Source organism: Moschus berezovskii, chromosome 4, assembly GCF_049115385.1.
Source record: "Moschus berezovskii isolate FMDL1 chromosome 4, NW_MosBer_1.0, whole genome shotgun sequence".
In the NCBI taxonomy this organism is placed as follows: Eukaryota; Metazoa; Chordata; class Mammalia; order Artiodactyla; family Moschidae; genus Moschus; species Moschus berezovskii.
The window spans coordinates 37,853,279-37,873,830 of record NC_142463.1 but is presented as its reverse complement, the minus strand read 5'-3'; the positions used below and the strand labels follow the sequence as shown (position 1 = coordinate 37,873,830).

General features: G+C 43.2%; 1 pseudogene across 1 annotated transcript; it reads right to left on the bottom strand.

Moving 5' to 3' along the window:
* Positions 1 to 1,612: 1,612 nt before the first annotated feature.
* Positions 1,613 to 15,083, bottom strand: LOC129541176 (uncharacterized; annotated as a pseudogene). The gene is made up of 3 exons (XR_008682778.2): positions 14,997 to 15,083; positions 14,311 to 14,391; positions 1,613 to 4,081 (listed from the first exon to the last, which is right to left on the bottom strand). The product of XR_008682778.2 is annotated as an uncharacterized LOC129541176 (transcript).
* Between the last annotated feature and the right edge of the window lie 5,469 nt (positions 15,084 to 20,552).

Below are 20,552 nucleotides of genomic sequence, written 5' to 3'. Positions count from 1 at the left end.
TATGCAGAGTACATCATGAGAAATGCTGGGCTGGAAGAATCACAAGCTGGAATCAAGATTGCCGGGAGAAATATCAATAAGCTCAGATATGCAGATGACACCACCCTTATGGCAGAAAGTGAAGAAGAACTAAAGAGCCTCTTGATGAAAGTGAAAGAGGAGAGTGAAAAAGTTGGCTTAAAGCTCAACATTCAGAAAACTAAGATCAAGTCTTCTGGTCACATCAGTTCAGTTCAGTTCAGTTCATTTCAGTCACTCAGTCGTGTCCGACTCTGCGACCCCATGAATCACAGCACGCCAGGCCTCCCTGTCCATCACCAACTCCCGGAGTTCACTCAAACTCATGTTCCACAGAGTCGGTGATGCCATCCAGCCATCTCATTCTCTGTTGTCCCCTTCTCCTCCCGCCCCCAACCTTTCCCAGCACTGGTCACATCACCTCATGGCAAATAGATGGGGAAACAGTGGAAACAGTGGCTGACTTTACTTTTTTGGGCTCCAAAATCACTGTGGATGGTGATTGCAGCCATGAAATTAAAAGACGCTTGCTCCTTGGAAGGAAAGTTATGACCAACCTAGACAGCATATTAAAAAGCAGAGACACTACTTTATCATCAAAGGTCCGTCTAGTCAAGGCTATGGTTTTTCCAGTGGTCATGTATGGATGTGAGAGTTGGACTATAAAGAAAGCTGAGCACTGAAAAATTGATGATTTTGAACTGTGGTATTGGAGAAGACTCTTGAGAGTCCCTTGGACTGCAAGGAGACCCAACCAGTCCATCCTAAAGGAGATCAGTCCTGGGTGTTCATTGGAGGGACAGATGTTGAAGCTGAAACTCCAATACTTTGGCCATCTGATGTGAAAAGCTGACTCATTTGAAAAGACCCTGATGCTGGGAAAGATTGAGGGCAGGAGGAGAAGGGGATGACGGAGGATGAGATGGTTGGATGGCATCACCGACACAGTGGACATGGGTTTGGGTGGACTCTGGGAGTTGGTGATGGCCAGAGAGGCCTGGTGTGCTGCGGTTCATGGGGTCGCAAAGAGTCAGACATGACTGAGTGACTGAATAACAATGAGGAAGCAACCAGAAAAATCCACCAGATAGAATCTTCAACAGTGCTTCAATGTTTTAATGATTGGGGGAATGAGAAGCTGTACCAGTTTAGCAGATGGAGAGAATTGTGTGCCCCTTATTTTGATCCTAGTTTGAATAAACTAATTGTAGAAGTGCAGGAAATTTTGAATATGGACTGAGTATTCAATATTAGAGAATATGAAATTATTAACTGGGACAAAAATGTTGGATTTTTTAAAAGAAAACACCCATATATTTTTAGATACAGATACTGAAGTTTTTAGGGTGAAATGGCGTGATGTCTGGAATTTACTTTAAAATATTTTAGAAAAAAGAGAAGAAATAGATGAGAAAAATGAGGAATAAGTTTGTTCTGAATCTGGCTAATGGATATGAGTGCTTATTCTTTTTTATGCTTGAAAGTGCTCCAAGGCATTAAGGAAAACCACTGAACTCTCCCAACAGAAACACAGGTTATTACTATACCAAACTCGAGTTTGCTTACCCAAATGAGCAAAGTCAATCTACTGATATCGGGTTGTGGTAAAGTACAACATTTATTTGCAGGATGCCAAGCAGGAGAATGGGTAACTAATGCTAAGAGGACCTGAACTACTCAGTGGCTTTCAGGCAAGGGTTTTTAAAGACTAAAATTAAGAGTAAGGGTCTTAAGCATGTGATTAGCTTATGGATTCTTCTGATTGGTTGGGTGTTAAGCAAAAAAGTGATATCTGGCATCTTGATCATCATTCTTCCGGCTCCAACTTGTTTGGGTCACCTTGGCTGAGGTCAACAGGTTTCATCATGTGGTACTGGTCCTGTAAAACAACTCAAAGATATGTTGCATCAGATTGTTATCTATATGCCTTGAGGAAGAACTAGGAATCTTGTTGACTGTTTTATGGTTAAACTTTTCTAGCTTGATTGCTTTCCCTTTATTTCTACATTTACTCATTTCTATAATCATCGACTGCTTGAGTCTGCTCTTTAGAACTCTGGGAAGACTTAAAAATCTCAAGTTTTTTCTACAGACAAGAAGTAGGGACAAGAGAAGATTGTACCCAGGAAGGTCCTACAGGGTCCTTCTCAGTTTCAGGTCCCTCTGCTGTTTGATACTCCTCAATCCAGAGGGGAACAGGGGCGACGACCACTCTGGCTACTTCCTGCTGAACAAGGGCGACGTTGATTCTTTAGGATTAGAGGAGTAAAAGCCTTGGACCTTCCTCTCAAAGAATTCTCGAGTCCCAGGCCTAGTGTCAGCATTTTGCACCATGAAAGCATGATCTCTCTCTTTGACCACTTTGTCATACCATCTGAGCAAATATTTGAAAATTAATAAACCTATTACAAAGAGGATGATGATCAATGGAACTTTGTAACTGTACTCAAAAGAATCCCCCTACTCCAGATGGCAACTAGGAAAATAAGTTTTGGTCTGTATCCTCTTTGTGTACATCCTATAACTAGAGAGCCTTTTGAATTATTCTGTTTATTCAGATTTCAACTTCTCCAGAGGTATTGATGTATGGGCAACATGTGGTATGAGCCACTGCACATACTTTTCCTTGTTTTGCCAATAGGAAGCCACAGCCTATTCTACTATCTAGGACCACATGAGTTCAAGGATATTTGTCGGGCTGCAATACTTTAAGCTGCGTCCTCAGCAATTTGGCAGATTTCCCAATTGTGGTAGCTAGATTATGAATCATATCTCTATTGATATAAACTCTAGCAGTTGGTGTGAGGTTGCCAAAAATACTTTGTCCTATATTGTCCTAATACCCTGACGATATCTCTCTTCTAAGACGCATGTTTGAGTTAGAGAGGGAAGTGATGCTCTTAAGGCTGTGTACAGAAAAAGGGATCCTAAAACGTCCCAGTAGGCATGACCCTTCCATTTGCCAGCTGTCTAAGCAGCGATGTGCCCATCCCCGTGTAGGTGAGTCACTCCCTGTGCCACAGACAAAGATATATCCTGGAGGGGAGCAAGTTATTCCTCCCAGGGTAGTGTCATTGATTCTTTCATTTTGGGGGAGTTCAGAGATTATGTTATCAAGCCAGGGGTGAGAGCCACTGCAAGCCTTCCATAGTCCATTTACATGATACCCAACTTGTCTGGCTCTCTGACACAAATTAGTGTCATTTTTAGACTTTACACATTTGTCAATTGTACATTTCAGGGGATTTTGTTCATCACATTTTTTCAGAATAAATTTGAGGGACCGAGGGGGACCAGTAGTAACTTTTCCTCCAATAGAAATTACCTCAGACAGGTTGAAACAAGGGATTGGAATGTTGTGACGTCCCTTGGTTAGCTGAACTTGCCATGTGACACTTGAAGGAGGATGATTATAGAGGGTAATGGGGCCCGGAACAGAATCAAAATCTGTTACGGGAACCACCGATGGGATATATTGTTCATGGATGGTTTGAGATTTCAAATGACACTTCACACAATCATTTAAATTCCCACCTCTGGCTATGTTCTGAGATAACTTAACTTCCTTCCAGGAAGTGGCAAACACCAGTGGAATAAGACAGTAAAGAAAAGCAAGTGCCATCATTATAGTTGGGGCCAACAGCTTGTATGGGAAAATAGCACTGGTGCTCAACATTGGTACTAACCCTATTATCACAAGGCTTAAATGAAAATAAAGGAAGGTTTAAGTATCTCCTATTATCAATACCACAACAAATCACAGATTTGCTTGACTATGATATAATCACAGGTAAAATGATTAGATGAAGTGGCAAACAAAAGGATAAAAGCAAGTAATAAACCAGAAAAATGCTCCAGTCAATTATAAATGTTATGATGGATGGCCACTAGTCATTCACTAGTTATCTAAGATACTTTCTCTGTTTTTAATTGAACTTGCAGCAAGGAGTACTGGCTTCAGTCGGCTTTTTCGTTGTCTTTCCTGTAACTTCTGAGGGCTAAGAATTTGTCGCTGGGTCAGAAGCCAGTTTCACCTGTATGCAATGGATCCACGGTTTGATTCCTGTCAATTTAACAGAAGAGTGAGTTAGTAGTAGAACCTAAGTCTTCACCCACCAGAGCTGAATCTGGCTGTTGGGTACCCATCTTTCCATGTTATTAGGAGCACCCAGTCTCCAGGTCTAAATGCTGGAGGGGGACATCTGTGGGAAACATCACTTTACTAGTAGCAAATTTAGGAATAGCATTTAAAACAAACCCCAGCATATGCATATATCTTACAGTTCTTTTACCTTTTGATCACATGTCTGATCATACAACTGCTCAGAATAGAGCATACAGTATTTCATAAGGACTCAGTTGGAGTCTACTTCTAGGACCCACTCTAATTCTAAGCAATGCAAGTAGTAACACTCTTTCCCATGTTAAGTTAATTCTTGACAGATTTTAGCTATCTTCCTCTTTAAAGCATGTTTCTAGTTGATCATAGCCTCCAAAATACATGCAAATTCCATTTATTCCACATTTTAGATACCTACTGAATCACATTAGTAATTAAGCTACCGACTCTGTGGACATGAGTTTGAGTGAACTCCGGGAGTTGGTGATGGACAGGGAGGCCTGGCGTGCTGTGATTCATGGGGTCGCGGAGAGTCGGACACAACTGAGCGACTGATCTGATCTGATCTGAACCCAAACCTAGGAATTATCTCCTAGAGCAAGACCTTTACTACTTCTGAAACTTTTTCAATCCAGCAAAAGAATGATTCTAAGCAGACTGTAAAGGTGTCTGCCATCACTAGTAAGTAAAGTTTCCTTTTACTTTAGGCATGATTGTAAAGTCTACTTGCCAGTCTTTCTCAAGCATTCCCCTCTAGCTTGGACTCTGTGCAGCAGGATGGGGGAGTCCTCATCTTGAAATTATTTTTAGCACAAAGCATACACTTTTGTAATACGCTTTGAATTGTCCTTGCATATTTGGTCTTTTAATGTAGTCCTGTATCCACTGGATGCATATAATGGGTGCTCATGTATATTATTCCAATTACTTTCTCCATTAGATAGTCATGGTCATTTATCATTTGATCCTAAATGGGTAAGGTCATATCCCCATTCTCATTATATTTTGAGGTTCTCAGGTGAGTGTGTAAGTGTGTTAGCTGCTCAGTTGTATCCAGCTCTCTGTTGACCCCATCCGCTAGGCTTCTCTGTCCATGAAATTCTCCAGGCAAGAATGTTGGAGTGGGTAGCCATTCCCTTCTCCAGGGGATCTTCCTGACCCAGGGATCAAACCCGGGTCTCCTGCATTTCAGGCAAATTCTTTACTGTCTGAGCCACCAGGGTTTGTGGGACTAAATTAACAGGGCTATAACCAAAGGTGCTTTGTCCTGGAGGCTGTTCTAGCAGCTTGGTCAGCTACATTGTTCCTTTTCAGAACAAAATAGTCGGATCTCAGATGTCTTGGACAATGGGCAAATTGCAACCTCCTTTGGCTTGAGCACCGTGTCTAGCAATTTCAAAACTTATTTGGCATGTTTGATTTCTTTTCTTTCAGAAGTGAGCAATCTATCTTTCCAAATGTATGTTTACAGCTGAAAAGGAATATTTCGAGTCAGTATAGACATTGACTTTTTTACCTTCACTGAGATGTAAAGGTCAAGTAAGGGCAATAATTTTAGCTTTGGGGGAAAGATACATGATGACAAAGCTTCCAATCCTAGGATCTCCTGAAAGGTTACCACCGCATAGCTGGTCTTTCAGTTTTGGTGGTCTATGAGGTTACTTCCATCTTGGAACATCTCCAGGTTTGGATCTCCAAAGGGAATTATAAGCAGATCCAAGCACCTGCTCAATGATATGCCAATAATCATTCATGTGCCTCTGGACCACCCAAAGGGGTCGGGAGCAGGGTGCCTGGGTTCAAGGAGGACACAGTCTTTGGGGTCACATTAGAATTATCAAGTAAAATTACCTGATATCCTCCCAAATGGTCTAAAGCTAAACAATATCTACTCTTTTGTTCCAACAGTGGCAACACACAATGGGATGTACATACCATGGTTAGCTATCCTGGAGTGAATTCCTCTGCTTCTTGCAACAAATCCAGAGTAGCAGCTATGACTCTCAAATACATCTGGATTATACTGTCCAAAGCCTTTGTGAAATAAGATACTGGGCATTTCGTCAACCGTGGGTCAATACCTCCAGTCTTACTGTGCTGTACTTAGTCGGTCAGTCATGTCTGACTCTTTGTGACCCCATGAACTGTAGCCCGCCAGGCTCCTCTGCCCATTGGGATTCTCCAGGCAAGAATACTGGAATGGGTTGCCATGCCCTCCTCCAGGGAATCTTCCCAACCCAGGGGTCAAACCCAGGTCTCCTGCATTGAAGGTGAATTCTTTAACATCTGAGCCACCAGGGAAGCCCAAGAATACTGGAATGGGTATCCTTCTCCAGGGGATCTTCCAGACCCAGGATTCGAACCAGGGTCTCCTGCATTGCAGGCAGATTCTGTACAAGCTGAGCTACCAGGGAAGCCCCCCTAGTCTCACTACCTGTCTTTTATATTTAAAAAGATCAAATGCCTTTTTCAAACTTGGCAAACACAGAACAAGAGCAGTCAGTAGTTTTTTCTTCATTGTTAGGAAAATCTCTTGACATTCTCCAGTTCCCACTAAGGCATTATTGTCAGTCTGTTTTAGGACCTCATACAACTGTTTAACTATTAGCTTAAGCTGGGAATCCAAGTGCATCAGAATCCTGCCATTCCAGGAACGGATAAAACTGCCTTTGGTGGTGGCCACCACACCCTGGCTACTGTCTCTTGGCAGTCCTGGAGCCAATTTCTTTGGCCTTTTCTCAGTTTGGATCCCAGATATTTCACTGACATTTGGGAAATTTGGGCCTTTTTCCAGGAGATTTTATAGGCTCAATTGGCCAGACAGTTCAAAGTAGTCCCAGTGTTCTCACTTGTGTTCTTTGTATTACCAGCTGTGAAGGGATCATCCACATATCTGAGCAGAGCTCCCTCCTGTAGCTGGAGCTCCCTTATATCTTTAGCACTTTCCCAAACACCTTGAAGGTGTTTTTAAGTCCTTGCAATACTGTCTAGCAGTATTGCTGCTTCCTTTGGTTTCTAGATCTTCCCAACAAATACAAATAACTCTTGGGATTCAGGACTCAAAATAACACAGAAAAAGACCTCTGCTAAGTCTAATGAAAGTTTCCAGGTAAGATGATCAGAAGAATATAGGGATTTGGGACTACAGGGTGAATATCTTTCACTATCTGATTTATGGCTCTTATGTCCTGAACAAATTAGTAGTTCTCAGTGCTAGGCTTCTTAAAGGCAGGATGGGAGTATTATATAGTGACTGAGGGAGTCCAATAAGCAAGTATTTCAAAATGCCAATCCAACCTTGGACTGGATCCCTGTTTTGCTTGCTCCTTTAATGGATATTGCCTTAAGCTCAGAGCCTAAGTGTCCAGCTTCAGTTTCACCGTATCTGCTATGGCCATCCAGACTGTTCCTGTCCACCTATCAGCCCATGCTCTCAGGCATCCCTGCTGCAAGATGTCTTTAGGGACACTGGTGGTGACTCCTCCATCCCTTGACAGGAGGGCTAGCTGCAAGGCATAAGCTTGTTCCAGTGGTACGTTTATATCCAATATTTCAGGAGTGAAAGTCACTTTCGCATTCAATTTAGTTAAAAAATCTTACCCCAGCAATGCAACTGGGCTCTCTGGCATGTACAAAAAAAGCTGTGTTTTAGATTAGGAGCCTCAATCTGACAGTCTAGGGATTGCAAAAACAGTTTTTGGAGAGACTTTCTAGATAATCCTCTTGCCAAGGTGCTTTTTCGGGTTAACTCTTTGGGTACAACTCCTTGCGAATCCAGTGTTCAAAACAGAATAAGTGACTCTAGTACCAGTCAGAAAGACAATCTAGTTCCCACAAAAGGGTTACCCAGGGCTTTTGGTGGGAGACTATTTCCTCAAGAAGAGTCCCCTCAGAGAATCCTCTGTCACTCTCTCTTATCTCCAGCATGAACAATGCTTTCTCCTCCTCTTCCAGTGTCTTTTGTAAGCCAAGGCAGGCTTTCTTTCAGTTCCCTTCTTGTCTTACAATAGGGACTGCTGCCGACCCACTTTTACATGTCCCATTGGTGGGCTCTTTTCTGTGGGCCACCCTTCACTCTCTTGGTTCCCTGGGTCTTATGCTCTGCTCAGATTTTTGTCTCCCCTTTCTCCACTGAGTGTCACTGCCAAAAGGGACTTTTGCTGCTTCATTTCACGAGTCTTTTTTTCATCTGGTATTCCCTCTCAACTATGAAACACTGAAAGGAGTTTCTACCAAATGAGATAACAACAGACCAAAACGTCCTTATGTTTTCTGCAACTGGGGCACTCTAAGTCACAAAGTCCAATTAACTAATTTGAAATTCTCTGGATTATCTGGATCCACATCTGCATATTGACAATATGCCCTGTACATTCTCTTCCAAAACCTCAGGGGTTTTCCTGTGGCTGTTTGCACACTCCTTGCACCTTATGAAAGCTCCAATGTTGGTTCTCCTTTTTGGAGCCCTATCGTGATGGACTCCTTGTAATGCTCAATTCCAACTTTATCTCCTAGGTCACTTTCCTCCCAGTCTGGATCTGTGATGGGAATTGCTTTTGCTGCTGGTGCTGGGATGGGTTTTCCAGGGGCAGCAACATGCATTCTACCTACCTCTTCTCTAGCCTTTTCTATTGGGTTCACAAAAAGTTTGTTCAGGGTTTTCCATAACATTGTACAGAAAAACACATATGAATTTTTTAGTCAACGCAATATTTCCATCCTCTTCTTTTCCTCAGCCAACAGAGTGGTTAGCAAACTTTGGTATCAGCCCAATTGGGGTTGGCAAAGATGAAAGAGAATGAATTTTCTATCCTGGTAGGATCATCCCAGTAGGTTGGCATATTATTTTTGCAATTCAACATGTCTGAGGTTGAAAAGGGAGAGTGGATCCACATGAATCCTGCTGGATGATCTTGGGAATTTATTCCTTCTATGTGAATCTGCTTCAGTGGGAATCATCCTGAATGAACATTAGTGGTTCCCTGACCAAAATGGAAGCTCTGTCAGGTATGAGAGGGAGACAACTCCTCCTTCCTCAGCTCCTGCCAGAGCAGGTGAGAGTGAATTGGCTACTGTGGGATCTATGGCTCCAGCCCCTGCTTCCCCATTCTGCCTACCATACAGAGGCAGCTGTGATGGATATCTAGAAGCATTTATTCATTGAATTAATTCCCCATCTCTTGATTCCTGAGAATAGGGTAAACCTAATCTCCTTATTGGAGGAAATTTCTTTCTGTATCATAATTCCATGCATGCTACATTTTCCCCTGAATAGGCTCACTTTGAATCAATAGCATGAAGGCTGTATATAAGAAGCATCCTCCCATTTCCCTCCCCTTTCACAAAATAGCTCTGGTTCAAAGACAGTGTTATAATTTAGAGAGCCATTAGGGAGCAGTGTTCTCCAGATCTTAAGATGTCCTGAGGCTAAACAGTGTTATAATGGAATACCATTTTTTCTCCTTTTCCGAGGTGCTTAACTAAAAATTTCCCACTTCTGCAAAATATACTCTAAGGACCTACAAGATGGAGCAGAGCTCTGACTACCCATCTTTGTTGTTCACAGCTGGTACTATCAAACATCAAGGAAGCAAGCAAGCACACAAACACAAGGCATCTCTCAGGGTTACAGATTCCTTAGTCCAATACAGAAAATCCCCCAAATCAATATCTCACCACAGACAGAGCTGCTAAATGAATACCCTGGTGTCATCATATATGAGCCCTTCTACTAAGCAGAAAAGTCTCAAGTAAATGCCTCGTTTCCTTCACCATGAAAGCACCAAGGACCATTGACCCCCAACTGGTGGCAGATTCTCTGGGTTGTCCCTGAGACAAAGGTGTTCAGGAAGCTGCTGGACAGAATCCTAGAGCCCTCTCCTGCCAGAAGCCAATGTGCCACAAAGACACCCAGTTGGGGTGGTGGTCTTTTCATGGTCACCAAAATTGTTACATAATTGAACTTAGGTTCACTTGCAGCAAATTCAGTCTATTGACACCACGTTTTGGTGAAGGAAAAGTACAGTGTTAAATTTCAGGGCACCAAGCAAGGAGTTCAGGTCCTTTGAGCATTAGCTGCCTATTCTCCCTGCTTGGTGCCCTGCAAATAAATGCTGCACTTTCCTTATCATGACCCAGTGTCAGGAGAGTGGCTACTGTGCATCAGGTGAATGAACCCAAGTTCAATTCATCAACAAGACTGCTCTATATGTCCTACAAATGGTACTGAAGCAAACTACCAAAGAAAACTGGAAATAAGGGCAAATTTGTGCATATAAATGCTGACAAAATTAAAGCATGAAGAAGGTAACACTGACCAATAAATCATAATTCAGGTTGAAAGTATGAAATGAAACAAAGGAAAATTTTCAGTTATGGTAATCCACAAATATAAATATCTTTGTACCCTAAACAACATGGCTAAATCAAAACCAAGAAAATAAAAGACAAAAGCCTGAGATAAAAGTAGAAATTTAAAAGAAAACTGTTAAGAATAAAATCAAAACACAAGTAAGTATTTTCCTTAAAAGGAAAAAAATCACAGAGTACAAAATTAAGCATGAAAAAGGACCCGATGTGAGAATATTAAAAGATAAATTTGCAAATGTATGGTAATAAATATAAAACAAATGAAATAAATGATATTGTGGCAAAACCTTAAAATAATCAAATAGTGATCCAAAAGGTAAAAACAAACACATAATCTTCATCAGATGAATATAAAGAAAAATCAATAAAATGTTCAAGATTTTAAAAAGGTTCCATGTGCAGAACAGCCCATTTAACAATACAGAACAGACAATTGTCATTAAAGAGTTGTAAACTGCAAAAAAGCTAAAACAGGAAAGTACTTCACAGAAGAGAGAATAACAAATTCTAAACCACCACAAAAATCATTCATGTTTCTTATAATAAAAGTTTGTGTAAATTGATAAACTAAATAAACTAAATAAAAAAAAGGAAAATTGAAAGCAATGAGTACTAAACATGATAAGTTGCCAAAGCCCAGAAGTTGAGGGTATAATGTAAAAAAAATGGGATCACTGTTACCTATCTGAACTGGGAATAGTTATGACTTTTTAGGAACTTGGAACACCTAATAAAATCAGAAATAATAACATATACTCTCCCCTTGAAAAGCTACCCCAGGAGTGAAACCACCAGGACTTAACAAATGTTCAGTCCTGGGTTTTTCATGACAAAGACTCAGAAAATAATGCCCTTTAATAAGAGAAGGATTGAGCCAAAGGAGCTCAATGCCCACTGAGGAGTCAGAGATGGCTACTAGACACTACACTAGAGATGCAATGCACTGGTTAAGGATGTTCTGGATACCTTAGAGGAAAGAACAAGCTGCAGGTAACGTGGTTAGTATGAACCCATTTTTGTAAATAGATATAAAACCATAGAGATTAGAATAGACAGTAAATAGATTAAAACATGCTCAATTTTATTTGTGAGGGGAATGCTAACAAAACTGGTTCCATGGTTGGAGAAAACATGATGGCCAGTGCTGGGCCAAATATCCCTCCTCTCCACCTTCAAAGGAGCTGCAGGAACTCTTAGACTTTTCAGGTAACTAAAATGTGAAAAGTATACAGTAATGCCAAACTCTGCTGCTACTGCTGCTGCTGCTAAGTCACTTCAGTCGTGTCCGACTCTGTGTGACCCCATAGACGGAAGCCCACCAGGCTCCTCTGTCCCTGGGATTCTCCAGGCAAGAACACTGGAATGGGTTGCCATTTCCTTCTCCAATGTGTGAAAGTGAAAAGTGAAAGTGAAGTCGCTCAGTCGTGTCCGACCCCTAGCGACCCCATGGACTGCAGCCCACCAGGCTCCTCCATCCACTGGATTTTCCAGGCAAGAGTACTGGAGTGGCTTGCCAATGCCAAACTCTAGGTGGTCACAAAGAATAGAGTGCGAATATGGTCTGTTCTGTCTCTAGTTAAAAGGAAGTCCACAAAACTGCCAGCAAAGTCAGAGGGGGAAAAAAAGCACACTAAGAATAGGCTGCCCATTCTGCAAAGTTAATTCAGCATAGAGAAAATGCAAGTAGACAACAAATGTATGAAATGATGACAGTCACAAGCCAAGAAAATGCAAATCAAAACAAGCTGTTTTCCATCCCTGATTAAGGGGAAATTGGTTTATAGTGGCGCAGTCCCACAGGAAGGCCAGGTGAGTCTGGAATTGAAGACCGCGAAACAGAGCCAAATACAATCTACAATTTGCTCTATTTATTGTACACAATCACGCAGGCACGCTAAGTTAGTCATGTAAGTAAGAAAGAGTGGCGCCCCTCCCACTCCATCCCAGGAAATGAGTTTCAGGACTAGTGTGAGCAGGAAGTCACAGAGCCTCCACCTGCATGGGCTCAGTCCCCAGACAAGAGCTTTCTAGCTGCTCAGTTCAGTGGTCTCATTTTAAGGAGTAGCAGGGAGTACCAGTTAAGCCCCAAGGGGTCTTGTTTCCATCAGTTGCTCCTGTTCCAGTGATGTCAAGCCTTGGCCCTTAGCAAACAAATTGCTTACCCATATTAACACTCAAAATGTCACATTTAAATATTCACAGTCTAACATCAGAGGTTTAAAAGCAGTCTTCCGGGAGGTTCCCATTGGCCACTGTGACTCCTGTCTCCAGAGTTAACCCTCCTGTTGTATATTGTTAGAGCAAGTTCCTTAGAACATAAATTAGTACTCATTACTGCACAGATTAAAAGCTTCTTGAGTCTCTCTGTGCTAAACCCCTTTTGATGGCACTCCAAGCCTGACTTGAACCTTGCCAAGTTTGCTCCAGACTCGGTGATTAAACCTTGCTGTCCATACTGATTTAGGGGTTCTGAACCCAGAGTTGAAATTCCAATACTTTGGCCACCTCATGTGATGAGTTGACTCACTGGAAAAGACTCTGATGCTGGGAAGGATTGGGGGTGGGAGGAGACGGGGACGACAGAGAATGAGATGGCTGGATGGCATCACCGACTCGATGGACATGAGTTTGAGTGAACTCCGGGAATTGGTGATGAACAGGGGGGCTGGCGTGATTCAGGGGGTCGCAAAGAGTCAGACACGACTGAGCGACTGAACTGAACTGAACTGAACCCAGAGTGGATAGAATTTTAAGGTGTCTAGGATCTCCGGCAGGAAAGACTGGAATTTTTATTCATATCTGAGTGGATTTTAGCATGATACAGTTATCAAAATAATAATTTGAGATACAGAATATGTGAGCTTCTTAACTTATTATTTAACAAGATTGGCAGATCTAAACTATTTCTGAATTTTGACAAAGTACAAGACTGTGTTTCATAATACCTGCAAAGCTGTAACATGAAATGAAAAAAAGCTATGATTTCTAGTGGTGACGAAGTCATGGTTCTGCTAATAATATCAGACCACCGAAGCTCCAGGTTAGGGATCCCCACCCTACACTCATTCCTCATTAGTCCCAAAGGTCAGTTTCCCTGATTCACTAAAATATGTGTGTTCCCACACCCCCTCCACTTCTCCATTTACCAAGAAGTTATTGAGTTATTCACTCAACTATCAAGTCTTCGCTGCTGCTAAAGAAAAACCACAAGCCCAAAATGGCAACACTTATGCTAAAGCCCAGACACCAATCCTAGACTCCACACTTGACTTACTTGCAGTTTCCACCTTTCCCAAAATTTTAATCTTAGCCAACTGGATTGGAATTTTCTGATTGGAGATAATCTGTCCTGTGAGCCTTCTCCGTAGTCTGCACCCAGAGGAAGAAGCTATCTACATGATGAAAGTGCCATTCTTTCCCCTCGAAAGATGAGTGAAATCGCTCAGTCGTGTCCGACTCTTTGCAACCCCGTGAACTGTAGCCTACCAGGCTCCTCCATCCATGGGATTAGTGGGTTGCCATTTCCTTCTACAGGAGATCTTCCCGACCCAGGGATTGAACCCAGATCTCCCACATTGTAGATAGACGCTTTACCGTCTGAGCCACCAGGGAAGTCTAAAGAAAACATGGAGATGTCTGGCCTAAAACTAATCTTTTCTTTCCCTAAGGGCTCTCTGCCCCACCCTTCTTATCAAAAACCTTCTTTTTGTGCAATGTCTGGGAGAACCCTTCTAGTTGCTAGAGTGGATGCTCCCCGATTTGACCTTCAAATTGGCTGAATTATGTTTTTTACCACTGCTCACCCACAGAGGTTCTTGTCCTGGAAAGAGGATGAGTTTTCTGCACAGCAGAACTTGGTCTCCTGTACAGCTGTGTCTCAGGGCCTAGAATTCAAGCAAAGCACGTGACATATTAATAGAATTCAAAGTTTAAGGTTTAGTATGTAGAAAAGCAACCTATTTTGTACTCAGGGGGAAAAAAAGAAGTTATTTTTCTAGTTGTGTGTTTGCTTAAATTTATATGATCATAACAGTAAACGTTACTCTTTTTGTAGTTAGAAAAAGAATTTAATCAATCTTCTAACAATGAAGGAAATGTAGAAAAATTGAGTAGTTCCAAATCTATCTGCAGTGAGAAATACTCTGAAGAAATAGATTGAGGATAAAGTTCAGCCCTCACATCGAGAAGACAGAATCAAAAGTCTGGGTCCCCTAAGCTCCACAGCTCTCACTTATACCATTGCCTCCAAAGATATTGTCAATTTCACCTCCCAACCATGTTTTTAAAGTAAATACTTTAGTCCTTTCTCATTTCCTCCTGGTCTTCATTTTCTCCTCTTGTGGCACTACTATTTTAATATCCTCAATTTCAGAGTAACAGAGGCCTAGGAAGGTGCCTTTCTTATAAGCCAGTGAGAGACAAAGCAGGTTGTAAAGCGAGGGGGCCAGGACAGCACCCACCCCATGCCCCACACTTCTACCAGCCTTACCTGGAGAGGGGCTCCAGCCCTAGGACATAGCCCTGAGCAGAGTGTGGAAGGAGGCTGGAGGGCAGACCCAGTCTTTTGTTGGCTCCTCCCTCCCCTTACAGAGTTTGCAAATCTCTAGGACCAATCCCTTTTCAATCCCACCCCTTTGCTGCCTCTATGGGCTTCCCTGTGGCTCAGACAGTAAAGCGCCTGCCTACAATGCAGGAGACCCGGGTTCAAGCCCTGGGTTGGGAATGTTCTCTGGAGAAGGAAATGGCAACCCACTCCAGTATTCTTGCCTGGAAAATCCCATGGATGGAGGAGCATGGTAGGCTACAGTCCATGGGGTCGCAGACAGTCGGACACGACTGAGCGACTTCAGTTCAGTTTGCTGCCTCTCAGGATATCTCATGCAGCCCAGAAGTCACTGCTGATTTCCAATCCATAACCACGGAATTCCACCTCCAGCTCTGATTCTTGGGCACCTCTGTGCTCCACCCCTACCCCACTGCCAGGATTCCAGCCTCTCAAGTAGATAAAGGCACCACTCATTGCTAAGTTATTCAGCCATGACCCCAGGAGTCAACCTTGACTTCCCTCTTTTCTTCAATCTGCACATTTGATCATTCCCAACCCCCTGGAATATCTGCTTCTTTTTCTCTCCATGGCTCTGTAATCACACTTGACTCTATGCAGCCTTCCTGAAACAGAGCCCTCCCCATCCTCTGCTTCAGCTCCTCTGTGAAGAACCTAGAAAACAGTATTTGCTGCACATATCGTGAGCTGTTTCACAGATGCTAAAACCTCTTACAAACAGAAGAAATTAACTACTTGATGACCATGAGCACATAGCCCCCAGATCTACTGGAGCCTGAGGATTGATAAAGTGACACTGTCCAGTTATCTCACCATCAATCAACTTGTTTCAAAGTTGATCACATACTCTGGGACTCCACTCCCTCACATGGGCTTTGAAAATGCAAGATCAGTAGAGAAATAACTCCAGAAAGAATGAAGGGATGGAGCCAAAGCAAAACAAATACCCAGTTGTGGATGTGACTGGTGACAGAAGCAAGGTCCAATGCTGTAAAGAGCAATATTGCATAGGAACCTGGAATGTTAGGTCCATGAATCAAGACAAATTGGAAGTGGTCAAACAGGAGATGACAAAAGTGAACGTCGACATTCTAGGAATCAGTGAACTAAAATGGATTGGAATGGGTGAATTTAACTCAGATGACCATTATATCTACTACTGTGGGCAAGAATCCCTTAGAAGAAATGGAGTAGCCATCATCGTCAACAAAAGAGTCCGAAATGCAGTACTTGGGTGCAATCTTAAAAATGACAGAATGATTTCTGTTCGTTTCCAAGGCAAACCATTCAATATTACAGTAATCCAAGTCTATGCCCCAACCAGTAATGCTGAAGAAGCCCAAGTTGAATGGTTCTATGAAGACCTACAAGACCGTTTAGAACTAACACCCAAAAATATGTCCTTTTCATTATAGGGGACTGGAATGCAAAAGTAGGAAGTCAGGAAACACCTGGAGTAACGGGCAAATTTGGCCTTGGAGCACAGAATGAAGCTGGGCAAAGGCTAATAGAGTTTTGCCAAGAGAATGCACTGGTCATAGCAAACACCCTCTTCCAACAACACAAGAGAAGACTCTACACATGGACATCACCAGATGGTCAACACCAAAATCAGATTGATTATATTTTTTGCAGCCAAAGATGGAGAAGCTCTATACAGTCAGCAAAAACAAGATCAGGAGCTGACTGTGGCTCAGATCATGAACTCCTTATTGCCAAATTCAGACTTAAACTGAAGAAAGTAGGGAAAACCACTAGACCATTCAGATATGACCTAAATCAAATCCCTTATGATTATACAGTGGAAGTAAGAAATAGATTTAAGGGACTAGATCTGATAGATAGAGTGCCTGGTGAACTCTGGACGGAGGTTCGTGACATTGTACAGGAGACAGGGACCAAGACCATCCCCATGGAAAAGAAATGCAAAAAAGCAAAATGGCTGTCTGAGGAGGCCTTACGAATAGCTGTGAAGGAAGAGAAGTGAAAAGCAAAGGAGAAAAGGAAAGAAATAAGCATCTGAATACAGAGTTCCAAAGAATAGCAAGGAGAGATAAGAAAGCCTTCCTCAGTGATCAATGCAAAGAAATAGAGGAAAACAACAGAATAGGAAAAACTAGAGATCTCTTCAAGAAAATTAGAGATTCCAAGGGAACATTTCATGCAAAGATGGGCTCGATAAAGGACAGAAATGGTATGGACCTAACAGAAGCAGAAGATATTAAGAAGAGGTGGCAAGAATACACAGAAGAACTGTACAAAAAAGATCTTCATGACGAAGATAATCACGATGGCGTGATCACTCACCTGGAGCCAGACATCTTGGAATGTGAAGTCAAATGGGCCTTAGAGAGCATCACTATGAACAAAGCTAGTGGAGGTGATGGAATTCCAGTTGAGCTCTTTCAAATCCTGAAAGATGATGCTGTGAAAGTGCTGCACTCAATATGCCAGCAAATTTGGAAAACTCAGCAGTGGCCACAGGACTGGAAAAGGTCAGTCTTCATTCCAATCCCAAACAAAGGCAATGCCAAAGAATGCTCAAACTACCACACAATTGCACTCATCTCACATGCTAGTAAAGTCATGCTCAAAATTCTCCAACCAGGCTTCATCAATACTTGAACCATGAAATTCCAGATGTTCAAGCAGGTTTTAGAAAAGGCAGAGGCACCAGAGATCAAATTGCCAACATCCGCTGGATCATGGAGAAAGCAAGAGAGTTCCAGAAAAACATCTATTTCTGCTTCATTGACTATGCCAAAGCCTTTGACTGTGTGGGTCACAATAAACTGTGGAACATTCTGAAAGAGATGGGAATACCAGACCACCTGACCAGCCTCTTGAGAAAGCTATATGCAGGTCAGGAAGCAACAGTTAGAACTGGACATGGAACGACAGACTGGTTCCAAATAGGAAAAGGAGTACGTCAAGGCTGTATATTGTCACCCTGCTTATTTAACTTCTATGCAGAGTACATCATGAGGAACGCTGGGCTGGAGGAAGCACAAGCTGAAATCAAGATTGACGGGAGAAATATCAATAACCTCAGATATGCAGATGACACTACCCTTATGGCAGAAAGTGAAGAGGAACTCAAAAGCCTCTTGATGAAAGTGAAAGAGGAGAGTGAAAAGTTTGGCTTGAAGCTCAACATTCAGAAAACAAAGATCATGGCATCTGGTCCCATCACTTGATGGGAAATAGATGGGGAAACAGTGGAAACAGTATCAGACTTTATTTTTTGGGCTCCAAAATCACTGCAGATGCTGATTGCAGCCAGGAAACTAAAAGATGCTTACTCCTTGGAAGGAAAGTTATGACCACCCTAGATAGCATATTAAAAAGCAGAGACAAAAGAGGGGGGAAGATGGCGGAGGAATAGGACAGGGCGGCCACTTTCCCCCCAACAAAATCAACAAAAGAACATTTGAACACTGAATAAATCCCACAAAAAACTTCTGAATACCGGCAGAGGACATCAGGCACTCAGAAAAGCAGCCCATAGTCGTTGAAAGGAGGTAGGAAATAGATAAAAAGATAAAAAGAGAGACAAAAGAGGGAGGGACGGAGCTCCCTCCTGGGAAGGGAGGCTTAAAAAAAAAAACAAAAAAAAGAGAGAGAAGTTTCCAAACACCTGGAAACACTGGCAAGTGGAACCTCAGAGGGCCGCATAACTGGGAGACAAAAGACATAAATAATTAAAACTCACAGACTTAAGTGCCCAGAGGAAACTCTCAGCGGAGAAGCGGCGCAGACGCCCACGCCCCTCACTAGCAGGCGGGGGCTGGGCAGGGAGACGCCGGCAGCAGCCCTTGGAGGGAGAACCGGCGCCCGCGCTTAGAGGGAGAGCCAGCGCCCGCGTTTGGAGGGAGAACGGCTGTGCGCTTGGAGGGAGAACTGGCAGCTGCGCTTGGAGAGAGGACCGGCGGCTGCGCTTAGAGGGAGAACCGGGCTTGGGCGCCCCAGCCCCCAGCCCCCGCCGACGCGGGCGGGGAAGGCAGCCAGCGCCGGGGCGGGGGCAGCCGCGGCCCCAGAGAGGCTTCCCTGCCAAGCTGCAGGCAGGCTTCCTTGCTGGCCAGGACTTCTTGGGTTCGGGCCGGTCGATATCCGCCTGAGAAACTGCGCCGGTTGTACCCCCAGAAAACTGAGTGGCAGGGACCGGGAAGGCGATAAGTCGCAGCGACTGCGCTCGCCAAACGCCTGGTCACCTGAGCTGCTAGGACCGGGGAAGGCACAAAACGCAGGCCCAGCCAAGTCTGCGCCTTTGTCGAGTACCCGAGGACCTGAACCTGAGCCGCTCAGACCTGGGAAGTGCATGCAACCCAGGGCCACCCGCGGACAGCTTGCAGCAGAGCAAACTAAAGCCTAAGCAGCATAAACAGGGAAAGCACACACGCCTCGAGCGGGAGCATTCCCAGTGTAGCCGAGACACCGCGAGCACTCCCCACAGATGCCAGGGATATTTGTTAGTTGTTCCTCCCTCCCTACAGCAGGACTGAATAGGAGAGCCTGGGGGAAAAAAAAAAAGTGTCCACCACCGCATCCTGGTGTCAGAACGGGAATTAGACACTGAGGAGACCAGAAAACAGAAGAGGGAGAAGCTTTGAGCCTCCTGCAAGAATAAGACTGAAAACCAGAGGCAGAGGCTTAAGGCCAAATCCTGAGAACACCAGAGATCTCCGGTTCCAGAGAACATTAATTGATAGGTACTCATCAAAGGCCTCCATACATACACTGAAACCAGGCACCACCCAAGGGTCAACAAGTTTCAGTAAAAGACATACTACGCAAGCTATCCAGCAACACAGGAGAATAGCACTGAGCTTCAATATACAGGCTGCCCAAAGCCACCCCAAACCCACGGACATCTCAAACTCATTACTGGACACTTCATTGCACTCCAGAGAGAAGAAATCCAGTTCCACCCACCAGAACATCTACTCAAGCTTCCCTAACCAGGGAACCTTGACAAGTCACCCATCCAACCCCACACACAATGAGGTAACTACATAATAAAGAGAACTCCACAGACAGAAAGACAGAAGACAGAAAGGCCACCCAAACACAGCAATATAAGCAAGATGAAGAGGCAGAGAAATACCCAACAAGTAAAGGAACAGGATAAATGCCCACCAACACAAACAAAAGAGGAAGATATAGGGAACCTACCCGATAAAGAATTTCGAATTTTAATTGTGAAAATGATTCAAAATCTGGAAAGCAAAATGGAGTTACAGATAAATAAACTGGAGAAAAGGATGGAGAAGATGGAAGAAATGTTCAATAAAGAATTAGAGGAAATAAAAAAGAGTCAATATACAATGAATAATACAATAGACGAGATCAGAAACACTCTCGAGGGCACAAACAGTAGAATAACGGAGGCAGAAGACAGGATAAGCGAGCTAGAAGATAGAATTGTAGAAATAAATGAAACAGAGTCGGAAAAAGAAAAAAGAATTTTAAAAAATGAGGACA